The sequence below is a fragment of the Sapajus apella genome, unplaced genomic scaffold, assembly GCF_009761245.1.
Source record: "Sapajus apella isolate SASKATOON/1434 unplaced genomic scaffold, GSC_monkey_1.0 scaffold2, whole genome shotgun sequence".
Classification (NCBI taxonomy): Eukaryota; Metazoa; Chordata; class Mammalia; order Primates; family Cebidae; genus Sapajus; species Sapajus apella.
This window is the reverse complement of record NW_022436942.1, coordinates 13672207-13691037: the sequence shown is the minus strand read 5'-3', so window position 1 is coordinate 13691037 and position 18831 is coordinate 13672207. Positions and strand designations below refer to the sequence as shown.

Sequence of the window (18831 nt, the reverse complement as noted above, 5' to 3'; positions counted from 1 at the left end):
CTCCGCCTCCTGGGTTCAGGCAATTCTCCTGCCTCAGCCTCCTGAGTAGCTGGGATTACAGGCACACGCCACCATGCCCAGCTGATTTTTTGTATTTTTAGTAGAGACGGGGTTTCACCATGTTGACCGGGATGGTCTCGATCTCTTGACCTTGTGATCCACCCGCCTCGGCCTCCCAAAGTGCTGGGATTACAGGCTTGAGCCACCGCGCCCAGCCCTCAAAGGACATTTTCAAATGTACATGTAGAAATGGTGCAGTGAGATTTTTAAGAAGCATCTTCTACATCTACATCCTGTTGTAATTGCTGTATGATTTTCTCTTCCAACTGCTTTCCCTTGCCTGCAAGAGGGACTCTGGTAAGATGGATGTTTTGCTTGACTTCTTTGATATATCCTGAACTTTCTGTACCTCTATTTTTCTTCAATCTGTTCATTGTAAAGTTAGTTCAGTGTTTCTGTTTGATCTCTTCAACTGTCTTTATTGCATCAGTAGTTTTATTTCATAGCTGTCACTGGTATTTGACAGGTTCATTTCTACAATTTTCATATTTAAATGAATTATCCACGGTAAACTTTTCACCAGCTGCTTTCCGGAATGCTTTAGTCCACCTGACCTTGCAAGGACCGTGCTTCTTTTTTGAAGTTTTAATGACATTTAGATTTACAAGATATGAATGCCTGGCAATCGTTGTGGATGAATATCATGCCGTGGCCAGGGCAGATGGGTCCCAATAGAAATAACCCTCCTCCATACACATGTTGAACCTGTGTGGAGCCCCACCAACCAAACACCAACCCCGAGCTTGAGAGGTAAATGTGTGATTTTTTTAAAGACAAAATGATGTGCTCATCTTGGTGCTTGTTACAGTGCTTGCTACACCCAAATAAGATTAGGTGTTATTATTATTGCTATTACTACAGGTGCTTTAAAAATGAGAGTAAATTCTCACTGATGTCACGAGGGAATATTTCTTAAGGAAGGTGGGCTCAACTTGGGTCTTGAAGGGTGTGTATAATCTTCTGTAGCTAAGTATGGAGGTATATGGCAGCGAGAACATTCTTTACCCAGGTAAAGAAAATACGTTCCACAGGGACAATAACCAAATCTCCATCTTTGATCACACAAAGCTATCAGCTACTAAACCTATCAACTAAAGAAGGAATGAGTGTTTTTTTCATATAACTAGATCCCCCACTTATTACAAACAAAATACATGGTTTTCAGGAAATATTTAGAAAGCTTAGACAAATGAAGAAAATTAAAACTACTCAAAATGTCACCTTCAAGATACAGTTATTAAGATTTAAAAAATTTTAATTGTGGCAAAATATGCATAACATAAAATGTACCATCTTAACCATTTTAAGGGTACAGCTCAGTAGCGTTAAGTACTTTTGTGTTGTTCTGCACACATCTCCAAAAACTCTTTTCATCTTGCAAAACTGAAATCCTGTACGCATTGGATAACAACTCTCTGCTCCACGGTCCCTCCAGCCCCTAGCAATCACCATTCTACTTCCTGTATCTGTGATTTTGATGATTCTAGGTACTTCATATAAGTGGTCTCATATGGCCTTTGCGTTTTTGTGACTGGCGTATTTCACTTATAATTGATATCTTAGTTTTGTTACCTTTGTTTGTATGGAAATATTTAGATCTGCCATTGTTTATGTATTCATTTCCCCACAGTGAGACAGTTAGGGGCTTACGTTAAAATAATCATAGGCAGGGCACAGTGGCTCATACCTGTAATCCTAGTACTGTTGGAGGCAGAGGTGGGCAGATCACGAGGTCAGGAGTTTGAGACCAGCCTGGACAATATGGTGAAACCCCATCTTTACAAAAAATACAAAAATGAGCCAGGTGTGGTGGTGTGTACCTGTAGTCCCAGCTACTTGGGAGGCTGTTGCAGAAGAACCACTCGAACCCAGGAGACAGAGGTTGCAGTGAACCAAGATGCGCCATTGACTCCAACCTGGGTGATGAGTGAGACTCCGTCTCAAAAAAAAAATTATAAATAATCTTGCAACTATTATCCTTACTGTAAATCTTCAGGCCTCTTCATTGTCAGTTCTTTAAGATAAATTTCTAGACATCCATTTTTTGGGTTATAGGGTATGCTCCCTTAGTCTTTTGATAAATACTGCCACCTTTTCCTTGTAGACTGAATAAAGAAAATGTGGCACATACACACCATGGAATACTACACAGCCATAAAAAACGATGAGTTCCTGTCCTTCCCAGGGACATGGATGAATCTGGAAACAATAATTCTAAGCAAACTGACACAAGAACAGAAAACCAAACACCAAATGTTATCACTCCTAGTTGGGTGTTGAACAATTAGAACACATGGACACTGGGAGGGGAGCATGACACACTGCAGTCAGTTGTTGGGGGGCTAGGGGAGGGACAGTGGGGGTGGGGAGGGATAATGAGGGGAGAAATACCAGATATAGGTGACGAGGGGATGAAGGCAGCAAACCACCTTGCCATGTATGTACCTATGCAACAATCCTGCATGATCTGCACATGTACCCCAGAACCTAAAGTACAATTTAAAAAAAAAAGAAAAAAAATGAAGTAGCAATTTTGATTCCTAGCAGTGGTGTGAGTACTGATTTCCACGTCCCTTTCACTTTTCTTTTTTTGCAACTCAAATTGGAACTATTTTTGATCCTTCATCAGTCATTGCTTAAAGCCCAGTGAAACACAGACTTCACAAGGGATATACCATACACCTACTCCAGTCCAAAGGGCTAAGAAATCAAACTGAGAACTTCATGCTTCAAGAAGTTCAGGGCAGTTAACTTAATCCTGCTTAATCATGAAATCCTAGGTTCCTGGTTTAGGATTCTCTGTCTTTGAAGGTACAGAAAATCCTGTTACTTATTGGCCTAAGGATATAGCTTGCACTGACCGAATCTACACTGTCATTGTTCCTCAAATTAATTCCTCACAATACTGTTGTTAGGAAAACTCAGCAAAGAATTTAATTCAAGTTAAAATGCCAGCATGAGAGAAAATCATGCCTAATCCAACATATCATAGCAACCAAAAAGAATCAGTCTACAGATAATTTTCTCAAAGTTTGATATGGGAAGGTACTTTTAAATCACCTCATTAGGGAAAGCAGTATATGTGCACACTAATTACCTATGACAAGACTTTTTTTTACCTGTGTCATGATGTAATAATATTTCCAACACACATACAGACACTGAATTTTCTTGGTTAAATGTCAATCAAGTGCAAATTGATCACATAGGAGGGGTTGCTTATTATGGCATTCCCTAAATCATCAGTTTTAGAGATTTAGCAAGTTATAAGAAATTAGTAAGCTTGAAGAGGAATGAAAACATTGCATCTGGAGGTTGGATTGAACGGAGCACATTGCTGAGTGAGTATCTAACAATGTAGAAGATACTAGAAGTATCCAAAACCATTTGTTAACGGGAAATATCAACTAATATCTAATTTACACTTGTTTTACAATGCACGCACATGGGCGCATGCACATTAAAAAGAAAGATGGCAGGAAAAAATCAGAACAGTAGTGGTTAAGATCCCATTTCCTTTCCAATCTGAACTATGAGTTTCTGTAGGGGTAGGCATGAATTAAGTTTTGGGGTTTGATAGTCCTGAGCAGTGATTCAGTCTTCTGTCTTAACTGGTGATTTCATTCCCTTTGGCTTGTGTCTGTCTGTAAAACCTTATTTCTGAAATTCCACTTGACTTTTCTCCTATCTTCCTCTTTTTATTGTTTGTCATGTGAAGACAGATTCACTGGTGTCAGCACCCCTGACTTATGGTGAAAGCTCAACATAGGCAAATCCTGGCTTGGGGCACGATGGTGACAGCAGAAGTGGTTGGGGACAGAAGAAACTGAACATGTATTCTCAACTATGTGACTCTCATCCCCAGTGGGCCGAAACTTGGTTGATAAAACTGGGAGGCAAAAAATACCTTATTCTTTATACATGAGCACAGATATGCAGTCTACCTATTATATTAAAATATTATGAGAGTGATGATTAGTAAAAAAATGTCTAAAAGGCTGGTGGGAGGCAAAGGCAATGATGAAGAAAGGTTAAGAAGTAGTGACTAAGAAGAAAGGGAGTAGTTCTTTACAAGGCACTCACCTGCCTAGAAAGACCCAATTTAAGAACCTTTGTTCTTAAAAAGGGAAATATTCATTTTTTAAGGATATTTCCAATGACGGTTTTTTGGAGTAAAGGTTACAGACTAAGTTTCTTTTTCTTTTCTACCTCTACCTTTCTAGGATCTCCAGCACAGAGTGCTGGAGGATAAAGCACAGGATAAAGGTCTGAGTCAGAAATGATAGCCTGCTTGTATTTGTGAAAAGTTAAATGGCTTCGAAATGACGACCAGCATCATTACTGATGAGACAGCGATGTAAATTCATGGGCATCTACTGCATGTTAGGTACTTTGTTCATGGCTACTACCTTAGTTAACATAACCACCCTGCAGAATAAGTACATTATCCCCATTTTACAGATGAGGAAGTTAAGCAGCAAATATGTCCGAACCAGAATGCGAACCCAGCTCTGTGTGACTCTCAAGGAGATACCCTTTTCACTGGACCGTACTGCTGCTCATGAAGCAAACAGTTCATACGAAGCGTCCATGGAAAGCCCTCTGATTCCTTACAGGAGCTTTTTGCTTCTCTGGAGTTTTGACCTGGGATGCTCCTTTAGGTGCTGTATCACTCATATAACTCACACTCATCTTGCCTTTCAGGTTGTAATCTTAGCCTGTCCTAAAATGGCTCAAATGCAAATGTCTTCACTTTTTTCATTATCGCTTTAATGAGATACACGTAAGTTCCTAAATGAGGGTCCTTTCATTCTGCTTGAATGAACTCTATCACAGAAATAACCAGCATTACCACCCTAGCAAAAAGCCTGGTTTCCCTGAAGCCCCTCACTATACATGGCAGCCCTTATGGTTCATAAGCTGTGTATTTCCTTTAGCCCCCAGATGCTGTTTGGAAATATGCAAACATATTCTCCTCTATCATATTGGTTTTCCAAGGATCTTTCTTCCTATTTCTTTCTCATTCATAAAAACATTTGTATATTTTTTGGTCATATGTCTGATTATACTGATTAACCACAGGCCAAACATGAATATTCTCATTCAAAAAGAACGGTTTTTGGCTTGCAGCTTGATGTAATGACTGTACAGGGGAATTTAACATATCCTTTATGCCACGAAAACCTTTGAATCATATTCTTTTAAAAACTGTTCCTTTACAATGATGCTGTATTTGGCTTCTCTTTTATTCTGTTACTTTCTGCCCAATACATACTCCACAGTTTTCATTTTTTCCATGTCATTACTACTCTGTTAGCTGAGCCTTGCACATGTCACATAAATTTTATTTTTCTAAAATGAAATGTCAGAAGGTTAAGAGATCAAGCAATCAGCTGCTACATCCCTTTTATAACATGTATTCTTCTACATAAGAGGCAATATTCTAGCCAACCTAAGATGCAATCAGACTATATTTTCCATCTTCTTCAACTCTCCTTTCCATTATTTTTTAGTTAGGGTCACCTCATAGCTCTCAAGGTTTAAGTGGTAGTTCTGACTGTGAAGGTAGCTAGAGGCTGTTCTGAGAGAATATTTATAGACATTGGAGACTCTTATTCTCCTCCTGTCCTTTTCTAAATGATGACAAGCTCATTTTCCTGGATATCACAACATTTTGTTATTTTAGAGAGGAATAGGAATCTTATCAACATAAATGGATTTTCCTTAAAGCATGGTACTTCGATTCACAAACTACATAATAAAATAATTATGAACTAGGTAAAAGTATGCCACTTAAAATTGACTTTCCCATAGCTACAGAAGGAAAAAGTGGTTTAATTAAATGGACGATGCCAGAGCTTTTTTTCAAAATGTGTTTAACACCATGGGATATCAGGGATCATATGAGTTTAAAAAACGGGCTGGATCTGATTCCAGAATTCAAGTTTGTCTTCTTCTAGAACTAGTGTTGACACAAAACAACAAGAAAAACGACCCCCCCACCATCCACCAATCAAAAGCAAAAGCAGTAACAACTGATGTAGTGCAGTAGCTTCCTTATAGACACATTGCATATTCTTCAGTTCTATGTTACAAATTTCATTTCACTTCACCTTGACCTTGTGTATTTACAGATGATCCTGCAATACATCATATTCAGTGAATTTGTGCTTCTTCTTAGCATAGGAGAAAATGTTAAGAAAAATGCTGTAATTTACAAACTACCGATGTAGTTATCCTGTTTCCTTTTGTCTAATGGATGCTGAGTCTTCTTCCTTCTTACACACAGACTTGTAGAGTTTTAAAACTGAATTCAATCTAATTTTGTAGATCAGTAAATCAACGCTCAGCGAATTAAAGTCACACACTTAGTCTAGCAAAAGCACTGTAGATGGGGAACCTGAGCAGAAAAGTGTGGAGGTAAGCAGAAGAAGACATTTTACTATGCTGAGAGACAAACATCCAAGCAAGAATTCAGGACATTTAAGATATGTTTAGATGACTGAAACTCAACATGCATGATTTGGTTTCTGTTTTCTGAGAGAATTAAATATTTCTGTCCAATATTATTGTACAAAATCAGCATCTTCCCAGGAGTCCAGCCCAGATTAAAATCCTAGCTCTGTCTCTTTCTGTGTACCTGCAAGCAAATGGATACATCTAATTTTCAGTTTCTCATCAGTAAAATGAGGATAGTAAGTCTGATTCCATGGGATTACAGTGAGAATGCAAAATAATGTGTGAAGTACTTTGCATTACGAATGGCCCAGAGTACACGCTTGATGACTGACTTTTCATTATCCCTACTTCTCTGGTCTTGGCTGTACACAGGAAGACTGTGTGGAATTATGTCCAAGCCTATTACAGCATTATAGTAAACAGAAGTGACCCACATGTGTAATCTGAAGAGTTAGATCAGAGAATAAAAGAATAAAGAGGGAGTGTCTTGAACCTAAAGGGAAGTGCTCTGCAATGTTCTTATGGTTAGAGTTCGACGTGATTTCATTTGCTTAATTTGGGTAGATTTCAAACAAAGGACAGAAGTATTAGATAAGCAAACAGGAAAAGAAGGAATCTTTCCGATCATCATGGTGTTATATATTTAAGGAAGTTAAATTAAAGCAACATTATTTTAATTGGAAGGATGTACATTAATAAAAACAGAAGGGAGAGGATTTATTTAAAAAATAATTATAATGGCCTGGCGTGGTAGCTCACGCCTATAATCCCAACACTTTGAGGGGCAGATCACCTGAGGTGAGGAGTTCAAGACCAGCCTGGTCAATGTGGTGAAACCCCATCTCTACTGAAAATGCAATAAAATTAGCTGGGCGTAGTGGCAGGCACCTGTAATCCCAGCTACTTGGGAGGCCGAGGCAGGAGAACTGCTTGAACCCAGGAGGTGGAGGTTGCAGTGAGCCGAGACTGTGCCACTGCACTCCAGCCTGGACAACAAGAGCGAGACTTTGTCTCAAAAAAAAAAAAAATTATAACAATCCCAATTCCATAACTTATAATAACATAGTGGTGGTAAAGATTAAGGACTTGGAGTCAGACAAATGTGGGTTCACACCCCAGCTTCCCCACGTGCTGTGCAATCTGGGCAGGTAGTTAACCTCTAAAACTTGGTATCTGTATAATGATAATGTGTACGAGGTTGAATCATATGAAATTACCGCTTTCGTACGTCAAAACCAGTCACATACTGGATAATTCATATAATTCAACCCAGCCGTGAGAATAAAAAGATAATGTAACTAAGGTTATTACCACAATCACAGGCACTTTCTAAGTGTTCCATAAGTGGTAGTTATTATTATGTTACCGTGTCCAACAACTGGAGAATAAAAAATTACATCACAATTCCTCCATACAATGAAGTAAGATAAAAACAGTTAAAATCATGACTGTGAAGAATAATTAAGGGTATAAAACTATAATCATAATAAAAATGCTAAATTAAAAAAATGAAGATCTAATAGTATACATACAATTTCATTCTAATTTTAAAACATATATGCAAGTCTATTTCTCTATATAGAAAGTTATCTGGAAGAAATATATTAAAATGTTAAACACAATTAACCTTGGATACATGATATTACTAAAAATTATATATTATATAAGAATTATTTTCTTTACATAGTTTCTTCCCATTTCCTATAAACGCAAACTACTTCCATAATCAGGAAAAGTACGTATGCTTCCCTTCTACCCCTCAAAGTACAAACACCTAACAAGAGTTCTTGCCATATATAGGAATAACACCCTATTTGATAAATGCCATTTTGTTATCCACTTTAAAATTTAAAAATAATCATCTTAGGTATTGATTTATTTTGAGTTCTAATTTCCTTTTGCATAGTATTTTTGTGCATGTTGTGTATAGGGCAGGGTAAAAGAAAAAGCTAAAACATGAGACATCGAGACAGAGTTACAGAAACAAAAATTTAGGCTGTTAAGACTGGGGGAAAGGTATGGAATTTAAGAATGTGTCGTAGTCCAGCCAGACTGCTATAACAAATTACCATAGACTGGGTGGCTTTTAAACAAAATTCATTTCTGACAGCTCTGGAGGCTGGGAAGTATAACATGAAGGTGCTGGCTGGTAAGGGCCTGTTTTCTGGTTTACGAAGGGCTGTCTCCTCACTGTGTTCTCACAGAGCAGAAGTGGTGAGAAAGCTCTCTTGGGTCTCATTTATAAGGGCACTAATCCCATTCATGAGGGCTTTACCCTCATGACCTAATCACTTCCCAAAAGCTTCACCTACTGACACTATCACTTTGGGGGTTAGGATTTCGACATATGAATTTTGGTGGGGACACTCAGTCCATTGCAGAGTGGTAATTATTTAGGTATGGAATTAGCAGGCATCGATAAAGACTTTTTGACTATTGGTGTATTCTTCAATAATTTTCCTTTCCCAGTTTTGTGCAGCGTCTCTACAATTTCTCCTTTGGGGAAACTTTATAGGTGAGACTTAGCATAGCTCCTGAAGGAGACAATTTTAGGAAACTCCTTTGGATGCAGCTTCCAATGGATGTGTCATAAACCAAAATCTGCCCTCTCATAAGTGTATCATGAAAAAGCATAGAAGATGCGTCTACCATGCTTGTGTTTATAAAATACTTCGACAAATCTTACCTCACTATGATCCTGTGAGATGAACAGGGCACAGATTACCCAATCCATCTTGCAGAATAGACAGGAAGATGGGAGGGTAACTGAATTGTCTTGTCTCCAAACACTAAGGCACAGTAAGGATTAGAATGAAAACTTCCACTTCCCAAACCTGGGCTTATGTGCCTCTGCTGTTGAGGGCTTTTTAAAGATCTGTTTCAGGGTATCTTGTAATACGAATAAGAAATTTTATAAGAACACAGGCCAGGTGTGGTTGCACATGCCTGTAATCCCAGCACTCAGGTGGATCGCCTGAGATCCGTAATTTGAGACCAGCCTGACCAACATGGAGAAACCCCATCTCTACTAAAAATACAAAATTAGCCAGGTGTGGTGGTGCATACCTGTAATCCCAGCTACTCGGGAGGCTGAGACAGAGGAATCGCTTGAATCCAGGAGGTGAAGGTTGTGGTGAGCTAAGATAGTACCGTTGCACTCCAGCCTTGGGAACAAGAGCTAAATTCCATCTAAACACACACACACACACATGCACACGCACACGCACACACACACGGGAAAGTAAAAAATGAAAAAAAAGTCAAGAATAAATGAAAATTGTAATGCCTTATTACTTTTTATGTTACTTCCTGTCTCTGAAAACGTAGTAGTTTGAGGCTATAAAATTAGTACAAATACCCAGAACCTGATCAGTGACCACTGTATAAGCATAGAATGTTTGGTTCTTAAAACCACTCAAGGAAAAAAATAGACAAAGGAAAGAGCTTATTGTGTAATTATAGCTGTGCTTCCTGTCTAATATGGTTATAGGCAGATATTTGGAAGCCTTTTCCTTCTGACACTAAGTACAGAGTTGAGTTATAGGAAAGAACATGTATCCATATTATGAATACACTTCACTCTCAGAGTGAGTATTCTCAGCACTAACCCTTTCCAAGCAACTTTAGCCCTTCTGGAGAAATTGTTAAATATTAGAGACAGCACTGGACAGCTGGTCAGAACACCTAAGTTCCTGTCAACTAGAATCTGTGAGACAAATAAAAAGACAAGTGAAACTTGTCCTCTCTTAGTATAACTTGCTGGCTTGTAATTGGGATAGTGATTTTAAATTTTAGCGGTGAGTAGTAAATATAGCTAGTTAAAATGCTGATTAGTAGGCTCCACTCCATGAAATTCTGATGTGGTAGACCTGGGGCATTGCCCAGAAATCTGTATTTTTCACAAGCATCCACATGATTCTGAGGTCACTGATTGAGAACCAAATTTTGAAAAAACACTGCCAAAGGCATGATTTGTAACTTCATGGATAGGATTTTGTCTGGGGAATCTTTGGGATCCTGATTCATTTTGGAATACAACTTTGGATAAATTGAGAAGTAGGTGCAGTGACTCGAAGACCCAAACCTCATATCTCTGAGCTCCCCTCTTCATTTAAGTTTCAATCAGGTAGCTAGGGTGCTGGTTTTCAACAAAAGCTGCTCTGAATAAGTAACAATAAGAAGATTAGAACACAGGGCAGACAACAGCTTCTATAAACAAATAGAAACATAAAAAATGATAATGAAAAGCTGGGCAAAAGATATGAACAGGCAACTCAGAAGAACGAACTCGATGAATATGCATTCACCATATCAAGGACATAAAAATCAATATAAGAACAAGGTATCATTTTTCACAATTCAAATTGGCACGCACTTCATAAGTTTGGTAGTATCAAGTGATTACTAGGGAAACTAGTATTGATGCAGTCGTGGCGTAATACAAACTGGAAGAGCCGGTTTACAAGGTAATTGGATAGTGCTCTTAATTATATATGCTGTTATTCTCTGGTGCCAAAAATACAATTTTACTTCTCGGTATTAGCCTCAGAAATACTGGAAAATAGACAAAAATAAATATGTTCAAGAATGATTTTAAAACAGAAAAATGGTAACCATGTATATATGCCCATAAAGGAGCAAGTGTCTGAATAAACTGTAGAAAATCTTAGTGAATATCACACAATGATGAGAAGAAATGAGGTAGATGTATATGGACTAGTTTGGCAGATCACCTGGACTTACTGCTGAGCGAAACGTAGTTACAGAATGGTATTCGTTGTGATAACTTGTCTCCAGAGTGGCACCATCCTTTCCCTTGCCATTTCCCCCATCAAGAGGTTGCCTCTATTTCTATCCTTCCCTTGAATCTGGGCTGGTTTAAATGAATTCCTGGACCAGAAACGTGTGGCAGGAATCATTCTGGGGCTTAACAAGCTTGGCAGGTTTCACCTGGGTTTCTTGGAACACATTATTGCAACTCTTGCTCTAGGGAGAAGTTATCTGCTCTGTAAGAAATCCTGCTGTCCTGAGAATGTCATGCTGAGAGAAAGGGATCACAGCCAGCCTTGGGTATTCCAGTCATTTATATATATTTATACATATATTCCAGCCATTTATATATTCCCAGCCTAGGCAATTAGCATGTGAGCGAGGCTGCATCTTGGACATTATGGTCCCAGCAGATGCCGTGTAGTGAACAGCCAAGGTCCTGGACATATGGCCCAGTCAAACAATCGCAGGCATCCTTATCCTTTTGAGCCACCCCAACTGAAGCTCCAGACATTGTGAAGCAGCCACACTGTTCCTGTGGTGCCTTGCCCTAATTTTTGACTCACAGAATGTGAGCATAAGAAATGTTGGTCTTTTTACAACAGTAAGTTTTTGTATGTTATGCACCAATAGATAAACAGAACACTCACAATAATACCACCGTGTTTTAGAAAAAAATACTAAAAAAACACAAGATACTCTCTGCATTTGTGTCTGTACATATGTACATATACAATCTAAAAGGACAGACGCTAAAGTGATGACAATATTTACATCTGGGTCAGAGAGGAAGTCAAGCAGAAATGAACACGGTGGTCCTTAAAAAGGACTTTAACCTTAGGTAGAGTGATGATTCTGTCAGGAAGAAGGACACTACTGTGTTGATTTCAGCAGGAGGGGTTTGATTTCAGGTAGGTGTTTACAAAAAGGACAGGAATAGCGAAGGTCAGAGAAAGCTGACACTAGTGCTCAGGCGTGCCACTGCCTCAGCGAGTCACAGGAAAGAGCCTGGGATGGTCCCAACTGCTTGGAGGGGTAATGTCTGGAGGCTGCTGCAGAGCCTCCCAGCCATGGGAGCCTGGACACCTGCCCTTGTAGCTGTCTCACTCCTTCCTTCATTTGTAGTGTGTCTTGACACACAAGAGATGACATGTTCCCAGTACAGTGGGTGTATGCATTACTTTACCTACTTTAACAAAAATAATCTTCCCCGATGGATCAGTGGCTTAAAGGAATTCCTACAAACAGCTATGATAATAATAGTGCAAGCATTGCTGATCGATGAGAAAATTGTAGCATTGACACTTTTTTTCACCAGTGTGAACTTTCCCTCCACATTATAAAATTCAAAACAATGATAATCTAACCTTACATTAAAAACTTCAAAACTGTTAAACACACTATTTGAAATACAGAAGGATGCACATATTATAACATATTTCTGTGGAGTTACTTTTTCTAACTACTATACCCATTTAAACCAAGAGTCTAAGTATTCAAGTAAATTCAACAAAGATTTAGACCTTTAAATTGCAGTAAGCCAAAAACAAACAATGGAACACAAGAAAGCTGTTTTTGTAGCATTAAAAGAAGACATATAATTATTTAAAATATTTTATCACATTTTTAGCTCATTTTAAAACTATTCTTGTATGTTTCATGTTTTTAAATATTTATTTATAAATAAATTGTGAACATGGACATACATGTTCAATCATATTGAAATCACAAAATATTATAATACAGCAAGCAAAAATGTTTCTGTGCCATTATAGATCAAATAAAATATGTAATTATTTAAATATATTTAAATTGCATCTTTATTTCATAATATTCATTTTCTATTTTCAGTTGATATTAATATTCATATTTATAATTAATAAGAAAGTATCTGTATATTAGGGATGAATGCTTATATGTTTCTGTTGGTAGAGTACAAAATCAACTTGTTTGAAGATCTACTCGCCTGGTCGTGGCCTAGAATATAAAAGGTAGGTTTCTTTGACGTTGTTTAGGCTTCATTTAAATGCAAGTAGGTGCTTCGCCAGGTTGGATTGGATGCCCACCAGTGCGCTCGCGTGCCTGTGTGTGTGCGTTTTATAGAGTGTACAGGGAGACAACACAAATTCAATTTAGTTATTTGGTTAGCAAATTAAATTTTCCGATTAACTGTACTCAAGTCATGGTGAGGGGATAGAGAAGTAATACACTGGATTTCTGTCTCAAAGGAGGATACAATGTCACTGTTATTGGAGAGAAAGACCTAAATAAGCATGAGTGGTATAATAAAGATATAAAGTATCTTTATTATGTGTTTAGTCGAGAGAAGGTAAATATACTGAAGATTATGGGTTGGAAACGAGACAGGCTAGTTACACAGTGCTGTGTGTTGCTTTTCTAGTCTATAAAGACAGTAACACCTCCCTACACACCTCACAGATCACTGTGAGGTTAAAATAACGAAAACTTGAGAACCTAATGTAACATATGCAAATAACAGGAATTATATTTTAGCTTAGAAATCTACGTTCTTTTAACGGCTTTAGTTTGATGTCTTTCTTGCAAATGGAAGTGATGATGGTTGGATCCCTGTTTTAAATCCAGGCTCCCTCTATTGGAGCTTTTGCAGACCTTTAATTTTAAGCTATGCCTATTTAAGATGGGGTGGCAGCGAAGGATGTCTTCTGCCCATGAACTGAGCATACTTTCGGTTTCTTTTGAGAATTATTCTCTTACTTTTTTAAAGACTGAAGAAAAACTCTGCTAATACTGCATGTTAATTAATTTGTAACTCTGCTCGTTTTAGAAAAAATTTTCAAAAGGAAAATATTGAATTAGCTGGGGTTTACTGACCTCTGATGGCCGGAGTTAAAATTGCTCATTTTATCATGCGACTCAGGATGACAATGTAAAGCTCCTTCTGGAAACTGCCCAAGTCTAGGTTGTAAGGCAGTCAAGAATCACCAGACAAAAAGAGGGAGACCACAGGATGTCAACTAGTCAACCTTTATTTTCTCAAGCAGGATTTATTTAGCTAATTTTGGGCTGAGGCTTTGTTAAATCGATGGTAATTTATTGAAAAAACCCTTGGTGCATAAGTCAGTGTATTTTTGATCAGAAATCCAAACTCCATAAGTGGCTAATTAGCACTTAAAAGACTCTTCAGAAATCCACATTAGAGAAATGGCTGACTACAGCATTTCAAATATCCCTATCTAAATCTGCAATGGAGTGTATTAGTTAGCATAAGTGATATTGAAAACAGTGTTCTTTGGAGATGTGATGGCTTCTGAGACATGTAGTTGGCTAGAAATATTGTATAGGCATCTTAGCTTTTGTGTGATAGGGTGTAAGAATTTGACAATAAATGTTTGTACACAGAGCAGAATTAAGTCCCAGGCTTGCTTTCATCACAGTGTACCTGGTAGCAAGGATATAAGGCAGAAGGTAATAGCTCTCACCTAATTCTAATATTTGGAGGCATCGAGAGTAACCAAAGAGAAATTGACTATTGTGAAGTCAATTAGATTGGCTTTGGTCAATTGTGACAAGTTATCCATCATATTCCTAAAACTTTACAGAAGAAATGATTACAAAAACTGATTCGTACCATTCCCTGTGTTTTATACCACATTTCATCAGGATATTCCTCCTAATTTTTACCCCAAATCACATTGTTAAAATTTATGCATAGTACCATTGAATAAAGGTTAGAAGAGAAATGAACTATCCCCAGCCAATATTATATTTTTCTAGTGGAATTGGCTTAAAAAATATATCCATGGCCAAAGACACTTGATTTGAATGGTAGTTAAGAAGATGACATTGCTTTTTGCATGGGTTAATAGGGCTGGGAAGTTGTTCAGATGACCTAGGGGACACTACTGGTAGCCTAAAATGTGAACATCATTTTTGTGCACAAGCAGCTTGTACTATATTAATGTCACTGTTTTGTTAATTTACTGGAAGGGAAATAGCAATAATAAACTTGACGTTATTTTTTTTTAATTGTTTCATATAAATATGTAATTAAAATTGGATTTATACCATATTTTGAAGAAAAATAGACTCATACTGCTTTGAAACCAGGTCAACTAAAAAGTTGACCTTCAAGGCCTTTTAGGATTAGGGATCTCTTGACCTCATCTCCACTCCTTTCTCCTAATTTTGTCTTCCCTGCCTTAGCCTCCTTAATTTAACTTAGTAAAGTCACATGAGGTTCTTACAATGTCTTCAAGCAAGGCAAGAGGAACCACAGCAAAGAGAGGAGAGACCACTTCTGTGGCCATGCTAAGTTGCTTTTGAGGCAGCCCCCAATAATTCCCACCTCTTGGTGGTTATACCCTCTCCTTGTGTGTGGGCTGGGCCTAGTGGCTCACTTATGATAAATAAAGCATGTAAAACGTGATGGAATGTCACTTCTGAGATTAGATTAAAAAGAGATGATGACTTCTGTTTTGGACATCCTCTCTGGCTCTTTTGCTTGCTTGTTTGGGGGAAGCCAGCTGTCATGTTGTGAGATTCCTTTTGGTGGGATCCATGTAGCAAGAAACTGGTATCTCTGGCTAACAGACAGTGAAGACCCATGGCCTGCCACTAGCCTTGTGAGTGAGTTGGGAAGTGAGTCAATCCTTCACCAGCTGAAACTTGAGATGACTATAGCCCCAGGGATTGCTTGATGGCTGCCTTGCAAGAGACTCTGAGTCAGAAGCACCCAGCTATGCTAGGATCAGATTCCCAACCCTCAGAAACCACAAGATAATAAGTGCTTGTTGTTTTAAGCCACAAAGTTTTGGGGTAATTTGTTACGTATTAGTAAATAACTAATGCAGCTGCTAAAGGAGACTTAGGAAGTTTGAGGAGTTGCAAGTGCTCAGAGACATCTAAACCCAGCCAGCGATCCTATTCCAGTTCTTAAGCTTTAGTTTTCCCAATCAATCTCTTTATTTTTCACGGAAGGAGTCTGGAAAACCTCTGAATGAAACTTAAATTGTAATTCTCTACTCTTCAGGATGATATTCTGATTGATTTCTGAGTACATACGCTATGGTTATAAGAGATTTGTTGAGACAAGTCAAAGGAGGAGATCTCTGGTTTTCTGAACATGTTGTAAAATGAAAATGAAAAACTTTAGCTTGTTGTCTTCTTTCTAAGCCTTTTAGGACAGTCGTTGTATTCCCCATTCCTACTTTAATTGCTAGATAATCTGGTAAAGCCACGCCAGCAATAGGCACTGCATCCTAGGAAACCACAGGTGATATAATTTAAGCAACCATCTTGCAAACACATGGACTACAGATGTCTCATTTTTCATGGTAACCAGAAAATCCCTGTCTTCCAATCCAATCAGATCAGACAATTAATTCCACATTTCTATCCTTGAGGGTCTAGTTCTTGCAACTGCTTCTGGTAAACTCTGTGTTTAGTGCAGGCAACAGTAATCACTCTAGGGATTTACAGCAGAAAGAGATTAAGACAGGGAACAAGGTATTAAAAATTATTGGAAAGTCTGAGAAAATGGAAGCCAGTGTGATATTGTGCTGGCCTAGAGCCAGAACCAGAGCAAAACTATTTTATAAAATGCAAAACTGTTTTTAGATAAGTTGAAATGGCTGCCCCATTCTCCTCACAATAACTACTGTCCTTGGCCTCTGTAAATAGAACAAAACTATGTAAAGCTGCTTACCTTTTCTTATCAGTAACTGCCAGAATTGCTAGCCTTTGCTTACCGGCAATTGACAGGCAAGCAGTCCTAACCCATGCCATCTTGGCTCCTGCGACTTGTAATAAGTAACTAAGGTCTGTGATTTCCACCTTAACCAGATAATGTGTAAACAAATGTTTGTCTTGACTTCTGTAAACCACTTAAGTAACAAACGGAATGACAAAAGTCCCCATCCCTTGGAATGTCCGGAGACCCCCACCCTCATCTCTGCCCAGGAGGTAATTTACAGAATCCACTAGCCCTCGGAATGTCTGAAGCCTTTTCATCCCCATCCCTGCCCCTCACCCCCACTCCCAAGGTGGTTTTTCGGGTATAAAAAATCGTGGCACCCTCCTGTTGCCACCACAGGTTGGAGAGACGTGAGTCCTCTGTGGTCGCCGGCATAATAAATGACCCTGCAACTCTGGCATACTTTTGTCTTGTGATAACTTTCTATATTTGGTCAAATACAACACCAGGAGGCACTGCTGAAACTACTGGGTTCAGGAGCAGACTGGGCTGTTTATTGCTTAACTTAGTTATTTATATATGCAACACATATTGATTGAATATCTGTTAAGAGCCAGGAACCCAGGTATTCTAGGCCCTAGGTGAATACAACTAAAAAGTCCTGTAATCTCATGGAGCTTATATTATAAATAGAGTTATAACTACTTTATAGTTTGATGTGAAATTAAAGAGCAGAGGTTTGGGGAGATTCCTTAACACTGGGTATTTGGGAAGGTTGCTTTTGAGAGGGTGACATTTGATACAATTTCTGATCAATGAGAAAGAGCCAGCCGCGTGAAGATTTACTGGAAGGGCATGCCAGGCAAACAGAGCACGTAGTGCAAACGCTATAAAGTAGGAATGAGCTTGCCATATTCCAGAACAGACAGGAGGTGACAGTATCTCAGTAGACAAGGGGCTGGGAAAATGGCAGGGAGGAAAGTCAAGGTTTGGCAAAGACCACAACATGTTGAGCTTTGAAAGTCATTGTAACGTGTTTGAATTTTCTTCCAAGTGTAGAGGGACCTGTTGGAGGGCTTTAACGAGGGGAATGACATGATCTGATTAATCTTACAGACCATTCTGGCTCACCTGAACTCATGTCATTTAAAAAATACCCACATTTGTACTTGTCTCATTGCTTAAAGAGTGTCACTTTAGCTACTGTGGTTTAAATGGTGGTATATTAGTATGCTACTTTCTTTTATGAGAACAGCTCTGATATGCTTCCTGTGTTTAGACTCATACATGTGCTGTTTGGCCAATTTTGCTTCTAACATTTCCAAAATTGTGTTGTTTCTACTGTTTGCTTTGTGCAAGTATTTTATAATGGCTCTTGGCAAAAAGCAATGTCTTTGGTTTTAGGACTGAAGGCTGTAGTAATTAGTCGCCTAAGATCTCTAGCAAATGCTTAATACAAATTTCAATGAAACTGCAATGATGTGGGATTTATATTTAGCATCGGTTATTAAAATCTAGAGTGAGCTAAGTAAACCTTCAATGTGACTTTACAATGAACTTTACTAAATGACTTCAGCATTTCTGATAATTCATCATCAATAAACATAATATAGTTTATTAATTATATTTGAAAATCAGTTTCTCAATTATTACCTTCCCTTCCAATTACTTATGTTGACATACTACTTTGACAATTTTAATTGATTTAACTCACTACTTCAGTATCAATTCTTTAATTATTTCAAATGTTTTATCACAATGTAATTTAGGTACTTGACAAATATTTTTGAGTGTGTACTGCTGTATTTCAGGCACTTTGCTAAAAACAAGACAAAGTCTCTCATGAAGCTTACAGTCTAATGGGAAGA

General features: G+C 38.2%; 1 pseudogene; it reads right to left on the bottom strand.

The window, feature by feature from the left end:
- Nucleotides 1-266: 266 nt before the first annotated feature.
- Nucleotides 267-17398, bottom strand: LOC116557372 (annotated as a pseudogene).
- Nucleotides 17399-18831: the final 1433 nt, after the last annotated feature.